Source organism: Plectrocnemia conspersa, unplaced genomic scaffold, assembly GCF_051122295.1.
Source record: "Plectrocnemia conspersa isolate PC_06_02 unplaced genomic scaffold, ASM5112229v1 ptg000009l, whole genome shotgun sequence".
In the NCBI taxonomy this organism is placed as follows: Eukaryota; Metazoa; Arthropoda; class Insecta; order Trichoptera; family Polycentropodidae; genus Plectrocnemia; species Plectrocnemia conspersa.
The window spans coordinates 5477148-5495216 of NW_028277173.1; the positions used below are offsets into that span (position 1 = coordinate 5477148).

At 27.5% G+C, this 18069-nt stretch overlaps 2 protein-coding genes across 9 annotated transcripts in view; one reads left to right on the plus strand and one right to left on the minus strand.

Annotated features, from left to right (window-relative positions):
* Window positions 1-18069, plus strand: part of LOC148231685 (uncharacterized) — a 534843-nt gene that overhangs the window by 200703 nt on the left and 316071 nt on the right. The gene's annotated exons all lie outside the window — the stretch shown is intronic.
* LOC148231686 (uncharacterized) overlaps window positions 14280-18069 on the minus strand; it is a 58462-nt gene continuing 54672 nt past the window's right edge. Inside the window, exon 4 of the mRNA XM_088193558.1 lies at window positions 14280-17435. The gene's annotated coding sequence lies outside the window, so the exon portion shown is untranslated. The remainder of the gene's footprint in view (window positions 17436-18069) is intronic.

Genomic DNA, 18069 nt, shown 5'->3' on the forward strand with positions numbered 1-18069 from the left:
GCCAGTTGCCCCCAATTATATCCAACATCTCCAGATTCACCCAAAACGATCATTTGTCATTTCGTGACGTCATCGCGTTCCTTCTGCTACACAGGTTCTCCTAATGGCCGAGGTTAGTTTCTAGCGTTATAGCACACTCTCGCCGATAGCTTAATTCCGATGCTGATTTACGACATTCGTAAATCACCGGTGGCCCGTCGCTATTACAACCGCGATATCCATTCGAGTGGGACTTAATTTGTCATCGGCGAGACTGTTAAAAAGTGGTGAACCGAGCGTGTTTACATCAAAGTTGCGAAGTTTTATTAAGGTAACTTAACATAGTAATGCGTGTGTATGTGTGGGCTAATATTAAAGATAATTTTATGATTTGTTGGCTGAAAATTTGTACAAGACGTCTTAGACGAGTGCAAAAAGGGCGTTGAAAGGTTGTGATTTAGTTTGTGGTGAAGAATTATTTTTTGTACCAAGTATCAACGCCAAGATAAATAATAATCATATTATGTATGTTCTTCTTTAACAAGACAGTTTATTTAAGATTAAGATTTATTCTCGTCACTTACTTGCTAGGATTATCTAGTTTAAAAGTCATGGATATGCGAAATAATTTTATTTAAAAATGTCATAAATGTAATCATATTTAAGTAAGAAAAGAACTCGTTGCCAATTAAAATAAACTGTTATTACTATGACAGCTGTTTAGACCTGATTGTATAAATGTTTTATTTATATAAGTCAAAGTAATAAATTATTGTGCAATGATGTTTTTAAGTCCACCTTTGTTAATTATTTATATACTTGACGTTCTTATATTTTTCTCTCGGTTTCGATTTCGAAATGTTAAGTCTATAATTTCAAAACATATATTTAGCTAACTTTTAATATACATAACACTTGTTTAAAAAAAAAAAAAACATATAAAAATGTGGAATTAATGACCAAAAAAAATCATGGCAAATATAGCCGAAAGATAGGGGTACGATTTTTATGAAACAAGTGTCGTTTTTTCAACCCCTCTTACCCTGTATTTATAATGTATATTTGCGTAATTCGTAAGCCAAACACGAGACCCTCCTCAAACGCATAATGCAAATAAATGTGGCGGATATTCGAAGGCGGGTACAGGGTGTTAAAAAAATCCTTCGGCGTACCTTCGGGACTCGAAAAGCTCGGGTGGGACTCTCGGCTTATTTTATTGCCTAGAATTAAATTATTTACCGCCAGGTTGAGTGCGTTTGTTGAATATTAATATGTGCGATTTTTTCTCCTTGAAAAATTCTCTTTCCGCCTACATATGTATGTACGTAGTAACAGATGTGCTCTTGCCGTAAACACGGTACCTCTAAAAGGTTTTGTGAAATATTCACAAATTTGCTTGTATAAACAAATCTTAGGCGATGTTAGTTAGCAGCTGTACCTGGCAAAACAGCCTTATTTATTAAATCAATTAAAATGAGTCTTCAATATCATATATAGAATTGAAACTATAATAAAATATTTTACAATGTTTATTAAGTTGGACACGTTTTTATGTGTTTTGGGACAAGTCGGTTCCTAAATATTGAATTATTTATCACGTGAACCGAACGAAATTAATCACTGAACCGAACATCCTGAAAATCCCGAAACCGAACGGATATATGGAATATTAGGCACTCATCGGGAAAATGGCGAATCGAAAAAGTTTCGAGTTAAAATTCTCCTTTTTCAGTATCCGTATCCTACTACCAGTTTACTGTATAATGTGGAGAAAAATATCTTACTAAATTTATATTGCGAAGCAAGCTCCTTAAACTGTATTGCTATTTATTAGTGTAGATTAATTCAACTGAAGTTTTATATTAAAATCTAACAATAATGTTTATATATTTTATATTTTAATATTTTTTTAATTAAATCTACATATATAAGGTATAAAAACGGGTAACTATTTTTCAAGAATCATTAGTTAGATATAAATATTCTTTTTTTATTTTTCTCTTATTTCTATACTGAAAGAATTAGTCTTTTAATAGTGAATTAAACACTGATTTGAACTGTTAACTGTGATTAAATTAGTTCAAATGATTAGATTATGTCGATTTTATTTTTAAAGCGTATTTTTAACAATAGCTTTAGCAAAATTCTCAAAAGTTATTTTGTATTGTATTTTTTTACTACGACTTGAGGTTTATTTTTAAGTCAAGCTTTATAAAAAATCAAAATCATAATATTAAAAATTTTGGTTTGAAAGTTATTTGGAATTTATTTACATACAAAAAATAGCTAAATATCCATTTATTTCATTTTAATATATGCAAGGACCACTAAGCTAGGTGAAAAACACTAATTGCACATATATATTTATAGTGGTAAAAAATATTCGTTAAAAGCGCAATAAACTTGCCGTCAATAATATTAATTTACATCTTAATTACTTTGACCTTTAAATAAATAATAAGCATTCGAGCTTAATACATTTTTTATTAGTTCTAGTATGACACAATTTTTTTTGCCACAAAGATAAATAGGTGAAAGTATGCATTATTTTATATTTATTTCTAGTATATAATCATTTCTTTTGTGAAGGTCGATGTAATATTTTTTTTCAATATGGTATAATACCTAATAAAACCGTATTAAGAAAGTTTACGTATTAGAGAAATAATAACATTAGATTATACAATATAAATAAAATAAAATATATAATTTTACTCGCAAGATAAAATATTATTTTTATTTAGCGGTTTCGAGCATTTTTTCGATAGCTTACTAAAAGTTTACATAAATCGCAAATAAAATAGCATCATATAGAATAATCCTTCCTTAATACAATTTTAAGATTTTCTTACAATATTATTTAATTCGTATTTATTTATTGATTTTATATTTATTATTTTATTTTATTTATTTTATTAATTTATTTAGCTTAATAGCTAATCTTTACATCTAACAAATTTAGTAAACATATATAAAAATATATAAAAAATACATAACAGAAAGAAAAAATGAAAATATACAATAATAAAGTCTTAATATTATAATTTATTTCTATATGTACGAAGGTGTTTTTTTATTCCATTTATGAAACCCGTTATATTTTTGCTGTTTCGGATTTCTCTTGGAAGACTATTATATAAATCAAAACCTCCGTACATAATTCCCCTAGCCGTACTCGTTTTCTTATACTTAATTTTCTTTAAATTTTCTCTATTTCTAGTATTATATTTATGTACATCTTTATTTCTTATTAAATACTTATTAAAATATTTTGGTAATATATTATTTTCTAACTTATATATAAATACTAAAACATTCATACTCAATATTTCTTGAACATTCATCCATTCTAATCTATCAATCATACTTTTACAATTAGTTAATCTATTTTTATTTAAAATTACTCTCATTGCCCTATTTTGTAATTTTTGCAACATTTGTTTATCTAATTTATTTAACATATTTAATAGTGTTGCACAATAATTAAAATGGGGCAATATTATACTATTATAAATTATTTTTTTTGTATTTATACTTAATATATTTCTTAATCTAGATAATAAACCTATTTTTCTACTAATTTTTTTTAATATGTAATTACAATGTTCTTTAAAATTTAATTTTGTATCAACAATTACTCCTAAATATTTTATATTATCCACTATTTCTATACTAGAGTTATTTATAACTATTTTGGTACTATTATCTAACACATTTTTATAATTAATAAACATACATTTAGTTTTATTCTCATTTAATTTAAGTACATTATTCTTTAACCATATTTCTAATATACTTAATTCATTATTTAAATTATTTACAATTTCTTTAATGTTATCACCTATGCAATACATTAATGTGTCATCCGCAAATAGATGAATTTTACATTTTTTCACGTTATTAACTATATCATTAATATACAAAACAAATAACAATGGTCCCAATTTAGACCCTTGTGGTACTCCATAAGACACTAATTTCTCTTCAGAATATACATTATTTATTTTAACTTTTTGTTTTCTTTTATATAAGTAATTATTAAACCATCTTAAAACTATATCACTTATACCTATACTCTCCAATTTCTTTAACATTATTTTTCTGTCTATTGTTTCGAAGGAATACAGTAGAAGTAAATCAGTGACTAAATTGTTCGTTACCGTTATATAAATAAATTATTTTTAGTTAAAATTCACCTTAAAATAAAAACATATTTTTACACTAATACGCGGATGATTTACAAACAATTTTATTTTTTAACATTAGCATCCATAAATTATGTTTATACACGTATGATGAAATATCCTAAAAACTCAATTAAATTTCGCTCCAATCGTAAATTATGTTTTCATGTTGCCATAAATCGCGAATATTACTCATACTTATGCGTTCTAATTTATATTCCAGATTGGTATTTTATGATTTTAGTTGCCTAATATAAAAGAGGGTGCGATGCAAAGTTATTAAAATATTTTAGTTTTATGAACAATTTCGATTTAAATATCAAAGCACATGGATATAAGAGGAACGTATAAAAGTATTTAGTTTATTTATACAACTAATATAATACTATATTTATAAATGAATAAAACAATATCTTAGAAATAGCTGACATTAAAATATATATTTAATATATTTTGATATGTACTTCCATTTATTAGTAGCGGGTGATTAAAAACAATTCAAATACGCTACTATTTATAAAATCTTTTACCATACGACATTTGTTAATGTAATCGACACAATTTTTCAATGGATAATTAATATATTCCAAATTCAATATAATAGAGAAGAGCTGTCATAAACACAATCTAAATGTCATATGATTACAGTAGGGATAAGGGTTTCTTAGGAGAGGACTTTATCACTGATTTCTAAGCAATTATTAACGTTTTTCATATATCACTGACACATCTGATTTGGTCGGTTATTACTTATTTATTAAGAACAATAGATCACATTTGCAAATATAGGATTTGCTCTTTAATATGGTTATTTTTAACTAAACTATTTTTTTAGTTATATTTTTACTAACAAAAATAGCCGTTTAAATAAGTCTTGGATAAATTCATTTATATATTTTTTTATATAAAAGATTAAAATATACCATATTTACTAATAAACTATTTTCGTTGTACAAAGTACGCAACTGTAAGATACTGTACTAAAAAACTAAATTATTTAAAGAAAGGTTCAGATTTAAATTTTCACTTATTTAAAAATTGTACGGGAGTTTTAACAATGACATTTTAAGTTTGGCTTAAAAATAATGTAAAATCGGTATTTTAGACCACCCAGAATTACACAAGAGCAATCCAGACTTTCGAAAACCAAAAATGAAAACACTATTTTAACAGGACTCTAAATAATACTTACATAGAGTTTTACGGTTTTTCAACTGGGTGATATGTTTAATATTAGTTTTTATACTTTGATTCTTAATATTAAATCGTTCTTTATGAAAACCTAATTATAATGAGAACATTTACACAGTCATATTTTATCATAATGTACATACAGTAATTTTTGGCAAAGATACGACAACGAGTAAAGTGACACTAATGGAATAATTAAATTGATGCATATGTGTAACGGGTTGCACATTGCTCAATTGAATGTGTCGAGTGATATATTGAATGGTCCACGTTTTGACATCACTGCGATGGATGACTTTTCATTGGAGGTGTAAAATGTGAAGTGTACTCGGATGAACGAACGCAATAATTGACCCCATTACAGCATACATGTTTTTAGTTATATGCATACAAGTAGTAGTAAAAAATTTTTTTTCACAGATTAAATTCTTATATGATAAATCATTTTTGGATCATTTATTATTTACCCTCGGATGGAAGCAATTTTTGTTCAATTTCCCTCTTTATTTCTCACAATTCACGTGTAAGAATATTTCATGCAATATAAAAGAGAGAAAGAGTGCCTCCTGAAAACCCATTACATGGAAAATCAACAGTCATCTCACGTTGTTCCTGTAAATTGTCGCAGAGAAGCAGAAAACTCTTTCAATAAAAATATGTATTTTATAACTTATGTATATACTTTGAATTTCTGTATGAAAACCAAATTATAGAAATCATATTTTACTAGCTCATTTATAAAACATGTAAATTCAATAAATAACGCACGTGGAACACTTGACTAAATAATATGCTATGCACATATTTTAAGAGTTTGACGAAAGTATACTATTATCTATAATACGATAAACTAGTACTGCTTTTTCTACACAATATAAATTAGAGCTTGTCAAATTTATTATTTTTATTGTCTTACATATATTGTTTTTTCTGTAAAAATAAATTTTTTGGTGGTGCTTAAAAACAGCATTTGAATAAACACATTTCCATCTATTTTATTTGACCAAGTATTTGATGTTCTTAGTTGCCCTAAGGCAAAAAATGTAGTAATTGATTTTTTCGTAGTAATATTAATCTAAAAATTATTTAAGTAAAATGTGAATAATATCATTTTAAAAAACTTTGTAAAAAAAGTCGCTCTTTTTACTGTAAATGCAAATGAACGGCGCAGTGAATAAAAATATACAAACTTTCTTTCCTGAAGATATACATACATTTTACGACATTTTTTCTTTTAGGGTTGTAAATTAAAAACAACATCCATGTCCATTTCCACTAGTGCTTATAGTGCCATAGTAATTATTAACGGATCCATTCGGTTAAGGAAAGCGAACCACTCTGACCTTTTTCCATTTTCGACTTGATTGGGAACTGAATGTTAAATGAGCACTCGAAATTGGTCGTTCGATACCTTATACATACACAGAGCTCTAGTAATTAGAACTCGAAGTATAGTCTTTAAGCCTGTTATACAAATTGGAGTATTATAAATATAAATCATTGCATTTAAGATATTTAAGCAAAAAATAAAAATATGTGAAAGGTTTCATATTTTTAGTTAGCAATAACCATAAAAGCGCTTGAGGAAATTAATGCATTGACATAAAAAACGTTAAAAAGCACACCAAAAGGTCATTCGATGCCTTTACAAACACTGACAAGCGTAGCAATTGGAATGCAAAGACAACTGCAAGGTTGATAAATCTGTACCTTTTTAAACTCAGTTACAGCTACAAAAATATTTTAATTATAAAGATAAGGGAAATAAACTATTTTTTTAACCTTTTCACAGCGGCTGATATTTTTGCGCGTTATTTCGAGATTTGTTAATATGTCATATTTTTTTAAATATTATGGTTCAACAAATTCAAGTGATTTACAGTCTTAAATTACACTAAATAAACATATTATTAGGCTCAAAAGCTTATAGTATCTGTATGAGTACTGGCGATTTTCTTGATGACTGTGATGTCTGTGAACCAGCTGAGATTTGTTGTGGTGCTTTGTAGATAATCTAATGATGTCTTTTGTATATTTGCGGTCTCCTTTCTGCGTCTCCCTTTTTGTGACTAAGTGTTATATATTTTATAATGCTGGTTTGAGACAACTTTAGCAGATGCGGATGTTTGCGACCCAATTGCACTACTTCTTGGACGCACTTACAAATAAGTAGAAGCAATACTAATGTTAACTTTAACCTAGAAGTATAAAAATGGTAATTTGCGCAAAATATAATGTATTGTATTGCGCGTCTTTTTTTTGTTGTTTTTTTTTATCTGTAATTAACGTCTCAGAATAGACGTACTATTAGGTGGTCTGCGCGATATTTTTAATTATAGACGCGAATTGTTTGTTCTCGAGATTCCTCTTTGATTTTTGTGTTACCTTACATTTGACCCAAGCGTATGCTTCTTTTTGTTTGTGACAAATAGTCATAAAATTGCTTTCTTGATTATAACAAAATCCCTAAAACAGTTCTAATTACATGACAAAATCTTTGTAATTTGTAATCGCGTCGAAAGTGAGCGAGCAAAAAAATCTTCTCCAGCTTGGCCAAGCGTATATAAGCGCAATTTAACGCATATAATTTACTTCCATTCAGATTTTTTTAAAATAAAACTCTGACTTAAAACACAAAAATTCACCCTAACTCAAACGAAGTAGAACCTCGCCAAACATCGACCGAGATAGAGCCGCTTCTCCTATGATGTCAACTTGGTCTAGCTATAATGTCCAAAATCAGCGAAATAAGTTAAATATGACTTTTTAGATAGTAAAAATATTTTAAGAACTGCACGTATTTCAAACAAACTGTGAAAAAAGATTCGATTATTTTCTTATAGCTTAGGAGTATAAGTCGATAACAAATACCCAAAAATAACTGAATTCAAATCTTAGTTTTAATAATTTGTATCGTGTCTGAAAGATCAAAATTAGTGTTTATTACATATTTATTAATTCGATCGATCATCACAGATCGAATTTCTCTAGATTTTCCTTATCTCACAGATGACTATCGTGATAATCTATTAAAAATAATTATCTATTCATAATTTCTATAATGATATTATTTTTATCTCATAGAGAATATTATACATTAAGCGGATATACACTTATAATTCAAATACGTTCTTCAGCCATTTTACGACAACTATTATACATAGCATATGCACTTATTCAAAAATACATAGCGACTTCTGTGCCACTTTAAATCTATGCTATTTTATGAAGCTTTTGTGTCAAGTTAGATAAAAATAATATTTTTGATATCGAACTTGTTCTTACTGTCCATTATTATTTTCACCCTTTACATAAATATACTATACATATTAACGTATGTATCCCAACATACGTGTAATAAAAATCTTTTCTACACATTTATTGTCTTAATTTTGATTATCATCTTAATAGAAATAAAATATTTAAATTCATTTTTTAACAAACAGTTTTCACCTTTCTTAAGCTAAACACATTTGAGAAAAGTGGAAAATAGACTATATTAAAATAGCAAAGAAAAATTAGAGTATCTTGAAAGCCCTAAATTACTATTATAGATTTTACAATAATAATTGGACGTGGACTAATCATCGACACTTGAGTTATGCTCTTCAGGCTATTAATAAGTAATTGACTTATAAAATGGATTTATTGTGTGTATCTATAAAATTAATAATTTTCCTCAAAAAAATCATTAATTATTTTTTTGCGAAATATGTAATAACGTGGTTTATTTCTCTGATTCTTAACTCATTTGGGTGTATTTCTACTTTTTTATTTGAGACTTCCAAGATGCTGTGATTTTTCTTGGCTATTCTCATATAGTTTATTTTCTACTTTTCTCAAACTGTTTGTTAAATGCATCCGAATATCTATTGAGACAGAAAAAGTGTAGAAAAGATTTCTCAATACATATATGCATGTAGGGTTACATATGTATAGAGTCGCATTTAATTCCATACCTTATAAAACTATTTATAAAGCTGTTAAATTTTTTACACAACCTATAGGTTATAAAGAGACACATAACCACCTTGTGCTATGATTCTATATAGTATTTTTAAGAACATACGTATTTAATAGTTCTTAGATCAGCACTGATGTCAGACTTTTTAACCTACTGCTTGGGTATGTCCGTCTTTTTCGAAGGGACGACCAAGAATAGAATAGTGGCGAGTTATTTTTTAAGTAAATTTCTGTTGGCCGATAAACAAATTACGAATAACATTTAAAGAATAAACTTGAATGCACGCGTTATGTTTTTTCAAGGTGACAGATATTTTATTATTTTCTGATATATAGCGTGTACCTTGTGATTTAAGCTGTTAAATGGTTTCACACGGCTATGTCACACTTTAACAAAGAAACCCATTTTTCTTAATTGGTTAAAATGCTTTATAACAGGCTTAATTCGCATTTTTTAATAACCTAACACCATAAGTTAATCCTATGTTTGATAATAAAAGAGTAGTTTAATGATGATTATCTAGATACTAATAATTGTTGAAAGAGTTATGGTTTAATTATTTTTAGTTTCAATATTTATTAGGAACGATTTTTAATTAAAATACTTTACTTTTATATTTTTTGTATATTAATAATAACTTAAAATTATACGATTTTTAATTTAAATACTTTACTTTTATATTTTTTGTATATTATTAATAACTTAAAATTATACAGTTATTTTCTTTGTATGTTCAGAGATATATTTCTTATACATATAATATATATTCTGAAGACACTGTAAGGACTGCGAGACAAAAACCCTACCGACAAGAGTTGAAAGACCTGTTAAGTGAATGAACTTGGGAATGAATGACCCAAATCTCTGTTAAGTTGCAAAAAATGGTCGAAAAGTACACGCGATACCCGAAATAAATGAACTTGCTCGAGTGCTTTATAAAGGCGTTTTTTTCTTCTTCTCTCTCTCGTATTTTACGAGCGGCGTGCTTCTGAGATATTATTAAAGCCGGATGAAATTTAAGCCTTTCCAAGTGGTGAATTTAATGAGCAAAACTTTGGTGGGGAGAGTATTAAATGTGACTTTAATACATACGTATACATTTTGTACCGTTACTCGCACATGCCAAATATATGTACCACCAGTGTATCGTGCGTGAGCAAAGAGTTATGGGAGTGTATGGCCCTCTTTGTGGTGAAGCAGCCAAAGTACGTTTCCATTACAAACACAAGCCTCGAATATCGCATTAGCAGGTGTAACTAATTCTAATTAATTAACGAAATATAGAATTAATTTGGTGGGGGTGTTCTACGTTTGAGTTGCAATGATTAAAAATTCTCTTACTGCATATCCTATTAACATTCGAGTCTACAGAGAGGGAAGCATAAGACCACTTTACCTATTTATTCAACAAGATTAGTTAATACCGTCAGTTCTTTATATAATATTAGATAACATATAATACAAAGCTACTTAAAATAACATACGTGTGTATGTAACAGTGACATTAAATAAATATACCTATTAAAACCTGAATCAAATTTATAATATAATCTCTAAAAAGCAAATTTACATTATTTAAAAGTACATTATACAAGTTAGTATTGTAACATTGCATAGCCTGAATCAAGAGACATGTTTCTCTTATTTATTATTCAATAAAAATATATACTAATGGATTATTCACGTAGTTTTTATTATTACAAAACCATCGATTTGTAACTTATCTTCCACATGGTAAACTTTTTGCTACGACTTAAGCTTATCCCCAGAGCAATAAGTAAAAGCTATTAAATATGTATAAAATAATTTTAATTATTTAACCGCTGAAATATGAATATATATATATATATAATTACGTAGGCGTTTCTCATCCCTTATGTAACTCAACAATAGCGCAGTGATAAATTCTGTTCAATATTTGATCGTATATATTTGCCATTCGCAATACATTCACTCCTTTGGGCTCAAACAATACACGCGTGAGAATTATATAATGTTTCTACCGAATATGAAAAGAAAGAAAATCGGATCAAGATATATTTTTACATCTACACGTTATCTGCGCTCTTTGTGGTAAAGTTTTTCCGTAGAAGTATATTTTTTAAGTGTTTCAATTCAGTGGAATATTTTCATCGAATATATTATTATTATTAACTGGACCATTTATTATTTTGAGTGGCGTAAGAATACTTGCAAACTTTCGCTCTGCACTCATTATATTGCTGCATTTTTGCTACTGCGAAAGTTTCGGAAACTTTTTTAATACTGCGAATAGTTGAAATTTATAGTCTCGAAATCTGAATAGTAGTACTTACACTTTGTTCGTCGTGGTTTATTTACAAAAAATATTTAATAAGTATTTTCTAATATGTCGTCAGTGCCATCTGCTGAGATAATAACTCACATTTATTGGATAATATTTTCACAGATAGGAAAACCTAGACATGTTCTTATAATCGTCGGCAATAACAATAAAGTTGACAGTCAAATATTTGATGTTAAAACTGGATCCGTAGACAAATTAGAAATTTGATATAATACTCACATTTATGATAAGTTATGTTTTTTTATAAGTAACATATTAAATATGTATTATTTAGTAGTACAATAAACAAGTTTGATATTACAATATACTTTATTGTACCCGTCTATGTTTATAAAATTTTAGGTATATTAAATTTTAAGTCGTAGTTTAATTAAAGTTAAAAATTTATTTCATAATTTATAAGCTTTACTTTTTATGGCTTTTGAATGTAGCATAATATTTTTATATAAATCTACATATTGTATGTCGTCATAAAAGTTCAAATAAAATAAACACTATAAAAAAATAATTTTTACTTGCATATTACTTTGAATTAAATTTTTAAACATATAACGTGAATATTTAAGGGTTGAGAAACTTAGGGGTGTGACTTTGTAGCGAGTGAGTCGCAAAATGGAATTTAGTTAGAGTTTTATTAGACTATGTTACATATGCGACAGACGATAAATGACGAGATGTTTTCTCCGAGCGGTGGTGGAGAAGCTGGCGCAGGTATAATGTTGGTGGAAAATTCTCAGAGGTCTTGTAGGTGTCGTAGCAGCGACAGTATAATGGAAGATCCCTCTCTGTTACGCTGTTCGAATGGTGTAGTCTCTCTCAGGATGTGTGCGTCTATGACAGTATTTTGTCGAATGACTACCTTCTCCTCTTTGAAGACAAGCCTTAAATACTAAGGGCTTCAAGCTTGCTGATGAATCACAATCATACAATGATCGTCCAGCCAATAGATGTACTCGTGAATACGTGATTATGACATTAGGGTAAACTTTTAAGTAGCATGTGCCGGTTAACTATTCAATTTTATACTTCCTATTTTCGTAAATTTAAAATTTGTAATAACAAGTTAAATAAAAATTATTTTAATGAAAAACATATGATTGAATCTATCATGGGCAGAGTCAAATAATAAATCTTGAATAATTATTATTCCGACCGATCATCAAAAATCCGTCTAATCTCGCAGATGACAATGTGATAAATAATTAAAATATAATCGAGCTTTGTCGTGTAAAGGTTTTTGTAGTATTTGTAAGCTGTAATAATAATTATTTAAATAAATGGTATTGATTTACCGACTTCGATCTTAGTATGGTGTCGCATTATTTACTTAATAGTTGCAAAAGCATTGTTATAGCCTTATTTTAGATGACTTGCAGTTTGAAACTACAGTTTTTTTTTTAATGTTACTCCCCCCCGAGCAAGCATATGATAAAAAAATATTAAATTTTCTTGTAAAAGCAGCATTGGTAATACTTATGCAAATCAAAATTTAAAAAATAAAATAGGTCACGTATTTTATACGATAGCAAGGTTTACTTGTAGATAGTTAATCTTGTTTTTCGCATGCTTAGATTTGTACATCAGTTTTTTTATAAGCTCTGTCGAATCTCTTTCGAGCGATCAAAGTTTACGTCGACTGCCAGTATTATTTGGAGAGGCATGTATGGGTAAAGCACGTGCTTTTTGTTTAGTCAACAAACTCAACAGTTTCCCAATTTAGATCTATATAACACATTCGACGCGACATAGTCAGTTGTCTGGCTGTGGGCCAGTTGCCGCCTCGACACGTTCGTTCGATTTTCGGGACATTGATTAATGTGCGGACAAGTTCGCGATTTGTACACGCGGTCTATTGGGTTTATTGTCGAGCGTGTAACGCTCGTAAATCTACTATGACTATTTTTATTTTTAGTAGAAATTAGCAAATAAAAAAAACGTCGAATGAATGAGAGAAGAGCGAGGAAGTAAAAGTCAATTTTGTTATAGAGTTTTTAGTAATTAAATATCATCATATAAATGTATCTAAAAAGACGTCTCTAAACTTTTTTAATTTAGAGACTACTCGGGACTAAATTGTCTAAGAGTGAAAGAACCCTTTTTTGAATAGCCATGGATCATAAACAAATTTTGTTAATGATCCTTTATCAATGCATTTAGTTTATAAAAAACTAGGAACACCATTTTTGAATCGACAACTGCACCTAAGCGATCGCATTGTCATGCTTCATTTCCCTTATTACAAGTCATGCCCTTGTATATACTCGGCAATCTGTACTATTGGACCATCTAGGTAATTTAAGGCAACAAAGAAGTTATTCTCTTAAGTCTTCAGCTTCACTTCTTTTCACAAATCAAGGTAGAATAGCATGGTCACTGACGTCAGTTAATTTATCAAGTTGAATCGCGAAACATCTTGATTTCTTTACCACCTCTACGACTTGCTCTTCAATATCGATAACCACATAAATAATTATTCTTTTAATGTGTCGTTAGAAACGACACAGCCTTAAATTTTTGAGCGGTTTGAGAACCCAAAACTTTCCTAAAATATTTTCTAAAATCTTTTTTAAGATTCTTTCTTTAAATATTTAAAAAAAAAAAAAACTTGTAGTAAAATATTTATTAAAAGAAAAAACAAATAAAAAACACACTGATGATATATTTTTTAGGATTATAAGAATTTAAAAATACTAAAAACATGGCAACTTCTTATATTCAATGCTGATAAGTATAATTTAAAGCTAACAGACACAATACATCATCGTCCTTATTTTTATAACTTTTTCACTGCTTCTCTGTGCTTTTATATTGTATTTACTAATTAATTTATTAAACATATTATTTTTTTCTATTTTTACTAAAGTAAATATGAAGTCGGATACTTACGTTTTTTTATTTCTGTAGTCAGATATTTACGTTAATATTTTCTGTGGTATCTTTTTATAATATTGAATAAGTTGGGTCGATGCAGAATTTTTTTGCAACACATGTTCAATTCTGGCCACAATGCAGAGGACGGCAGAGATGCTTTGTTTGTTTAATTTTTGCATACTACAAAATAAACATTTAAGTATGCCATTGTTGCTTTACTTTACTTAATATATATAATATATATTCTAAAATTAAATAATAACATAAATGTTATAAATAGACACAGTTGTATATTCGTCATATCGATTATTTTTATCTTAAATATCATATATATTATTCTTATTATTCATCAGATTTATTATTACCAATAAATTTTATTTATGAGCAATAAAAAAATATTGTAATATCTATACAGTAATAAATTATTATTTTATTTATAACCACTTTATACAACATTTGATTGCCTTATCAATTTAACCACGTTAACGTAAACCGCAGTTAAATTAACCTAAGCTGATAATGTTCGATTCTAATCGAAAATAAAATAACAATGTTGTGTTTTAATAGTTAAATAACAATTTCATTATCGCAAATTATAACATTTATATGTTTAATTAAAATGCCACAATATTTTTAATAAAATATTTTTATTTACAGCAAAAAAAATCAGTAGATATTGTAAATTTGATTATAATAAACACATTTTTATTGATTATTAATATAGATTCTATTAACGAAATGCAGCTTAAGAAAAATACTGTTACAATAATATTTTTATATCAACATTTATAAAAATATATAATTTTTTAACTCAAATTAGTTATAGTTGTATAAACATTGATAAAACAAATATATTCTTATATCACCATTATATCATGGTATTATATTAAAATATTAAAAATTAATGCATATTTAATTAAAAATAACTAATAATAATCACTTGTCATTAAAATGGCAAATAATTTTTAACCTATGTATAATATTAATTTGAACGTTTACAAAATAATGTACGAATCATTAATATAATCCTGTCACAAATATTTATATATTGACTTTCACAACCTAATTATAAGTATATCAGGAATTTCTATTGTGTTTATTTTATTTTTTTTAAAGGCAAAATTGTTTAAAAATAATTACTTCAATAAGATTTAAGACATTATATTAAGAGTTAGATATTCAGCTTCTTCTGATGATTTGTTATATTTAGAAAGCTACTCAATATACTTATTATTTTAATAGACTAGAATATATATGGTAATCAGAAATGAAAATAAATTAAATTAAAGTTTTAACGGTCCGTTTTGTTTTGGCTGTAGATATCTCAACACGTATTTTTGTTGGTGTACATCTTAAGTCAAAAAATTGGGCCCCAAAATTTAGAATGACAGTATTTTTACCCGTCTAATAATTTTTAATTAAATAATATATGATATTTTAAAAAAAATAATATGCGACGCGGATAACGTTATAGTCTGAATTAAGATTTTTATTGAATAACGTTATATGAGTGATTCTGCGATTTCAATCAACTTCTTCAAAATATATATAAAAACCTAAAGTTGTGCAAAATATCTACCGGCAAATGAAAAATTATTTAATATAGAAAATGTAACGTTTTAAATTTCAAATTCGTTGTTTTCTAAAAAAAATATTTTTTTTAAATATTTTTCGTCAATTTTTTTTATTTAAGTATGAAAAAACTTTCTGATGAAAAATTGTGAAATATAATATTATTCAATTCCAAAAATAAAAGTATCTGTAAATTAAATTTTCACCTACTGTGAAGTTGACTATTTAGATGTTTAAAACTCACAACGTTATTCGCGTCGCATATTTAATTGCAAACTACAGCCAATTAAAACTTTTGTAAAGTAACTATTTGCAAATTTCAAAGATGGTATAAAAATATTTGAGCAAAAAATTACAATTTCAATAGCGAGGTGGAAAAAATTAATTCCTTTTAATAAAAATAATATTTAAATGCACTGAAATAAAAATTGATTTTTTGCTTAAAAATTCAGGATTACCTAATATATGTATTTATATCCTTCATTTAACATTTCAATTAAATGCTTAAACTTTCAAGAACATAAAGCTTTTACATTTCTATAGTTTATACTAAATACCCAGAATATATATCTAATCGAAACCTTTAACCCTTTAAATTTGACTCGCACGAATGGGTAAGTGTTGAATTATTATATTACAGCATCCACCCACAGCCGATATGAACCCTTAAGAAAGTTTAAGTGCACGTGCATTAACCACGTGGACGTAGGGTGGTGTTATGACAAGATCAATTACATAATTGAATCAGTTCCATTAGTAAAGCTTCTTGACAATATGGAGGAGTGAAAGCCTCAAGATTTTAGGTGGAAATAATTGGTTGCTTGAATCGTAATAGTCGTTACAACGATCAATACAGACATTGATTGTACAATATTTTATATTAATTTTATTATAGCACCTAAAACACTATTAATTCAGTAAGTCAAATAATCAATGAAATTTTTGGCATACTAATCATAATAAAATTTACAATTAAATACAAAATTATAGTATTACGTTTATGTTGAATGTCACAAAAAACTGATTTCAACAAATTTAGAATAAGCCCGACTTACATATTTGTTTATAGTACTTTTTAACTTTATTAAATTATGATTCGACATAAGTACATTTGCCTATATTATTCACCAGTAAATAACCAAATTACGTCCTTATATAATAATTTATAATTACCTTAATACATTTAATTAATTATTTCTGATTTTTATATTTTAAAATTATTACTTTATATCACATGATTCACAACAAGCATTGAAATAAATTAGAGTAGTAGATTGGCAAGCATTCGCTAGTGGTAGATGTGTCCATTGTTCTCTCCGTTGCGTTGTTGTCAACTCGTTTTCTCCATCTGAAATGAGATGGAAAGAAAAATCTGAGATTGCTTCGTAAATTTCAAGAGCTTACAGGAAAAACTGGTTTTCGTTTATAATCGGCGACGAACCAAGGTGAACTGCAAATGTATATAACGTTGTTTTTAATATTGCGCTTCTTAGATGGAAAGCAGATGAGCATAATGATGCTAAATAATTTACGATAAAAATTCCATATTCTTATATCGAGAGAAATATGAATAAACAATGTTTAAAACTTGTAAGTAACTTGCAAAACTTGTTATTATCGCTATATTTGTATATTTACTTCAAAAAGTTTGTTACATTAAAATTATATTTAAATACAAGGCACAGTTTTACAATGAGCTTAGAGTATTTATAGAAGAACAAAAAAAATAACCTTTAATAATATGAAAATTATTTTTATTTGCGAACGGAATAGCGTAGTCCGTAACGTCTCAGACTAATAACTCTGAGGTTACGGGTTCGAACCCCGGTAGCGGCAGTCGAATTTTTATTTAAAAAATGCGCTATTAATAAAAAAAACCGCCCCTAGCTGCAGTAACATCTACTGGTTATAAATTGTATTACACACAATAATTTATAATTACTAATCTAGATGTCGCCAATTTCCAGACTGTCAGTATGGTG